The sequence below is a fragment of the Pan troglodytes genome, chromosome 3 (genome assembly GCF_028858775.2).
Source record: "Pan troglodytes isolate AG18354 chromosome 3, NHGRI_mPanTro3-v2.0_pri, whole genome shotgun sequence".
Classification (NCBI taxonomy): Eukaryota; Metazoa; Chordata; class Mammalia; order Primates; family Hominidae; genus Pan; species Pan troglodytes.
In genome coordinates this window covers 70,906,590-70,912,826 of record NC_072401.2, presented here as the reverse complement: position 1 = coordinate 70,912,826, position 6,237 = coordinate 70,906,590, and the positions used below count along the sequence as shown (strand labels likewise).

The 6,237-nt window shown below is 35.3% G+C and overlaps 1 long non-coding RNA gene across 1 annotated transcript; it reads right to left on the bottom strand.

Annotated features, from left to right (window-relative positions):
* Positions 1-942, bottom strand: LOC100615194 (uncharacterized). The gene is made up of 2 exons (XR_008547831.1): positions 851-942; positions 1-767 (listed from the first exon to the last, which is right to left on the bottom strand). It is a non-coding gene; the product is annotated as an uncharacterized LOC100615194 (long non-coding RNA).
* Between the last annotated feature and the right edge of the window lie 5,295 nt (positions 943-6,237).

The following is a 6,237-nucleotide window of genomic DNA, read 5'->3' as shown; positions in this document are numbered from 1 at the left end:
TTTCTGTGATTGCATGTTTATTTCTTCGAGGCATATCCTTAACCTTGGCCAAATAAACTTCAAAACTGATTGAGACTTGTCTCAGATACTTTCTGTTTTACACATATTTACTTAGAGTAGTAATGAAACTAGCATTTTACATGAGATATTGAAGGCATAAGAATTTAAATCAAATGTTTCTTAGAAAGTGATAAGTATCAGCTTGTTTTCTTTTTTAAACCAAAAAATGGAATTCAGAAAATTGTAAAGGTCATATGAATAGCTGACTAGCCCATGAACAAATCAGTTTAGCATACACATTAATATCCAAATAGTGACTTAGTTGTAAATTTTATATTTGCTTAAGTTGGGTTCTTGCTACATAACTCAAATAAAATGATTTCTGTAGATGCTGTCATATTTGCTGTTTGGGCAATTTAGTTGTTCCAGCCTTCAGGCTTCAGGGTGTCTGAGGTGACCATGAGCTGAAGTGGTCCGCCAGCACAGCACGGCTTGTCTATGCAAACATGGTCAAAGCACTTTTTAAAGCAGGTTCCTGGTCTCATTCCTCCTGACAAGGGCAAGACCTCCCAACCAGGGTCTCCAGCCACCTCCTACAGTGCATTTGAGCCAGCAATATGTCCGTACCTCCCTGTGACAGAGCTCCTAGAAGACGGGGCAGACTGCCATCTTTGCTGCTTCGCAGGCTTCACTGGTGATACCTGCAGGTACAGGAAAATCTGAGGTGACTAGGCATTGAAGCGGAACCCCAGCATACCACAGCAACCCTACAGAAAAATGCACAGACTGTTAAAGGAAGAAAAACATACAAAAGTCAGCAACTTCAAACACTGAAGTTAAATAAGCCCACCAAGATGAGAAAGAATCAGCACAAGAATGCTGAAAACTCAAAAAGCAAGAGTAAGCTCTTTCCTCCAAATGACTGCATCACCTCTCCAGCAAGGGTTTGGAACCAGGCTGAGGCTGAGGCAGTTAAACTGACAGAATTAGAATTCAGAATTTGGATAGAAATGAAGTACACTGAGCTAAAGGAGTGCACTGCAAACCAATGCAAGAAAGCTAAAAGTCATAATAAAACATTGCAGGAGCTGTCAGACAAAATAGTCAATAGAGAAAAGAGTGTAACCAACCTGATAGAGCTCAAAAACACACTACATAATTTCCTAATGTGAATACAAGTATTAATAGCAGAAGAGACCAAGTGGAGAAAAGAATCACTGAGCTTGAAGTCTAGATTTCTGAAATAAGACAATGAGACAAAAACAGGAAAAAAAAAAAAAAAAAAGGAAAGGAATGAACAAAACCTCCACAAAATATGGGATTATGTAATGAGACCAAATCTGTGACTGACTGTGTTCCTGAATGATATGGGGACATTGGAAACAATTTGGAAAACATATTTTAGGATATCATTTATGAGAACTTCCCAAACCTAGTTACGAAGACAAACATTCAAATTCAGGAAATGCAAAACACTCCAGTAAGGTACACCATGAGAAAAACATCCCCAAGACACATAATTATAAGATTCCTCAAAGTCAAAATGAAAGAAAAAATGTTAAAGGCAACTAGAGAGAAAGGCCAGGCCACCTACAAAGGGAAGCACATCAGACTAACAGCGAATCTCTCAGCTGAAACCCCACAAGCAAGAAGAGATTAGGGGCCAATATTCAACATTTTATAAAGAAAAGAATTCCAACCAAAAATTTCAAATCCAGCCAAACCAAGCTTTATAAGCAAAGAAGAAATAAGTTCTTTATCAGACAAGCAAATTCTGAGGGAATTTCTTACCACCAGACGTGCCTTAAAAGAGCTCCTGAAACAAGGATTAAATGTGGAAAGGAAAGACTATTACTAACCACTACAAAAACACACTGAAGTATACAGACCAGTGACATTATAAAGCAACCACATAAACTAAGTTTGCAAAATAACCAGCCAACATCATGGTAACAGAATCAAATCCACACATATCAACACTAACTTTAAATGTAAAAGCGCTAAAAGCCCCAGCTAAAATACAGAGTGACAAGCTGGATAAAGAACCAAGGCCTTGCTATGCTGTCTTTAAGAGACCCAACTCATATGCAATGAACAGATAGGCTCAAAATACAGGGATGGAGGAAAATTTACCAAGACAATAGAAAACATAAAAAAGATGGGGTTGCAATCTTAGTTTCTGACAAAAAAGACTTTAAACCACCAAAGATCAAAAAAGACAAAAATGGGCATTACATAATGGTAAAAGGTTCAATTCAACAAGAAGCGCTATCTTAAATATATATGTACCCAACATAGTAGGACGCAGATTTATAAAGCAAGTTGTTAGAGACCTTCAAAGAGACTTAGACTCCCACTCAATAATAGTGGGAGATTTTAATACCCCACTGACAATATTAGACAGGTCATTGAAACAGAAAATTAGCAAAAATATTCAAGACCTGAAGTCAGCACTTGATCAAATGGACCTGTTAGATAACTACAGAACTCTTCACTCAAAAGCAACAGCATATACACTCTTCTCATTTTCACATGGCACTTACTCTAAAATTAATTACATAATTGGAAATAAAACACTCCTGAGAAAATGAAAAATAACTGAAATCATAACAAAGAACCTCTCAAACCACAGCACAATCAAATTAAAAATCAAGACTAAGAAATTCACTCAAAACCATACAATTACACGGAAATTGAATGACTTCTAAATGACTTTTGGGTAAATAATGATATTAAGACATATATTTGGAAGTTCTTTGAAACTAATGAGAACAAAGATAAAACATAGCAGAAGCTCTGGGACCCAGCTAAGGCAATATTTATATAAAAGGTTATAGCACTAAATGCCCATAACAAAAAGTCAGAAATACCTTAAGTCAACACACTAACATCACAACCAAAAGGACTAGAAAACCAAGAGCAAACAAATCCCAAAGCTAGTAGAAGATAGGAAATGACTAAAATTAGAGCTGAATTGAAGGAATTGGAGACAGAAAAAAAAAATTCAAAAGATGAACTAATTCAGGAGTTGGTTTTATTTTAAAAAATAATAAAAAGATAGACTCTAGCTAGACTAATAAAGAAAAAAGAGAGAGAAAATTAAAAAAAAAACACAGTTAGAAACAATGAGGATGTTGCCACTGACCCCACAGAACTACAAACAAAACTCAGAGATTACGAACACCTCTATGCACATAAACTAGAAAATATAGAAGAAATACATAAATTCCTAGTCACATACACTTTCCCACAATTGAACCAGCAAGGAATTGAATCTCTAAATAGAGCAATAATGAGTTCTGAAATAGAGTCAGTAATAAATAGCCTACTAACTAAAAAAAGCACAGGACCAGATGGATTCATAGTTGATTCTACCAGATGAACAAAGAAGAGCTGGTACCATTCCTGATGAAACTATTTCAAAAATTCAAGGAGGAGGGACTTTTTTCCTATCAGAATCTTCAGGGTGCATGTTTTAAAATTACAATTTTGAAAAATACCCCAAAAGATAGGTGACAGGGAAATAAAAACTTGAGAACTCAATTCACTATGCCAAAGAAAAATAATAATAATAAGCTGAAAGCTGAGTCATGCAAGAAATTACTTTCCTTCTGTTCTTAAGCAGACAGCTACAGATGAAAGGTAAAATATCTCCATAGGCAGCTATGCCATGTTCACATGCTCTTATATAAAGTGCCAATTTGCTGAGAACAAGACAAAAATATAATTGATTGTTCTCCTACCTGCTCCTTTTCTCTTACATGTGGATTACCATACCCTCTCTCTTTCCCCTCCTGATTACTTTTGAAATTGAGTCAGTAATAAATAGCCTACTAACTAACTAACTGGTATCAGCATTATCCTGATACCAAAACCTGGCTGATACAACAACAACAAAAAAGAAAATTTTAGGCCAATATTCTTGATGAACATCAATGTCAAAATCCTCAATAAAATACTGGCAAATCAAATCCAGCAGCACATTAAAAAGCTAATCCTCCACAATCCAGTAGGTTTTACCCCTGGGATTCCATGTTGGTTCAAAATATGCAAATTCATAAATGTGGTTATTCACATAAACATAAATAAAGGCAAAAACCTCATAATTATCTCAATATATTTAGAAAAATATTTCAATAAAACTCAACATCAACTTACGTTAAAATCTCTCAATAAACTAGGTATTGAAGGAACATACCTCCAAATAATAACAGCCATCTATGACAAACCCACAGTCAACATCGTAATGAATGGGTGAAAGCTGGAAGCATTCTCCTTGAAAACTGGCATAAGACAAGGATGCCCTCTTCCACCACTTCTGTTAAAGATAGTATTGGAAGTTCTGGCCAGAGCAATCAGGCAAAGGGAAGAAAGAAAGAAAAAAAGCAAGAAAGCAAGAAATCAGGAAAGAAGGAAAGAAAGAAAGAAAGAAAGAAAGAAAGAAAGAAAGAAAGAAAGAAAGAAAGGCAATAAAGAAAAAAAGAAAAGAAAAGAAAAGAAAGGAAGGAAAGAAAGGGAGAGTGAGAAAGAAGAAAGAAAGAGAAAGAAAGAAATGGAGAAAAGGAGGAAGGAAGGAAAGAATGAATGAAAGAAGAAAGAAAGAAAGAAAGTAAGAAAGAAAGAAAGAATTCAAATAGGAAAAGAGAAAGTCAAGCTATCCTTCTTTGCAGATGACATAAACTTATATCTAGAAAACTCCATAGTCTCAGCCCAATATCTTCTTAAGCTGATAAACAACTTCAGCAACAACTCAAGATACAAAATCAATGTGCAAAAATCACTAATATTTCTATACACCAACAATAGTCAAGCTGTGAGCCAAATCACAAACGAACTCTCATGCACAATTACCACAAAAAAATATAAATGAATAAATAAAACACCTAGGAATACAGCTAACAAGGGAACTGAAAGATCTCCACAAGGAGAACAAACCACCACTCAAAGAAATCAGAGCTGACACAAACAAATTGAAAAACATTTTATGCTTATTGGTACGAAGAATCAATATTATTAAAATGGCCACAATATGCAAAACAATTTATAGATTCAATGCTACTCCCATTAAACTACCACTGACATTCTTCACAGAACTAGAAAAAAAAATTAAATTCATATGGAACACAAAAAGAGTCTAAACAGCCAGTGCAATCCTAAGCAAAACACAAATTTGGAGGCATCATGCTATCTGGCTTCAAACTATACTACAGGGCTACAGTAACCAAACAGCATGGTACTGGTACAGAAACAGACACATGGATCAGTGGAACAGAATAGAGAACCCAGAAATAAGACTGCACATCTACAAATAACTGATCTTCAAAAAACCTGGCAAAAACAAGCAATGGGGAAACAATTGTCTATTCAATAAATGGTGCTGGGATAACTGGCTAGCCACATGCAGAAAACTGAAACTGGACCCCTTCCTTACATCATATACAAAAATTAACTCAAGATGGATTAAACACTTAAATGTAAAACTCAAAACTATAAAAAGGCTGGAAAACAACTTAGACAATCCCATTTAGGACATAAAAGCACAGGCAAAGATTTCATGATGAAGATGTCAAAAGCAATATTAACAAAAGCAAAAATTGACAAATAGGATCTAATTGAACTAAAGAGCTTCTGCACAGCAAAATAAACCATCAACTGAGTAAACAGACAACCTACAGAATGGTAGAAAGTTTGGCAAACTATGCATCTGACTAAGGTGAAATATTCAGCATTTTTAATGAACTTAAATTTACAAGAAAAAAAAAATAACCCCATTAAAAAGTGGGCAAAGGACGTGAACAAATACTCTTCAAAAAAAGACATACATGTGGCCAACAAGAATATGAAAGAAAGCTCATCACTGATCCTTAGAGAAATGGAAATCAAAACTACAATGAAATACCATCTCACACCAGTCAGAATGGCTATTATCAAAAAGTTAAAAAAATAACTGATGCTGGCAAAGTTGTGGAGAAAAGGGTCACTTACACACTGCTGGTGGGAGTGTTAATTAGTTCAACCATTGTGGAAGACCTGGGCGATTCCTCAAAGACCTAAAGACAGCCATACCATTCGACCCAGCAATCTCATTACTGGGTATGTACCCAAATGAATATAAGTCATTCTATTATAAAGAAACATGAATGCGTATGTTCAGTGCAGCACTATTCCCAATAGCAAAGACTTGGAATCAACCCAAATGCCCATCAGTGATAGACTGGATTAAAAAAATGTGGTACA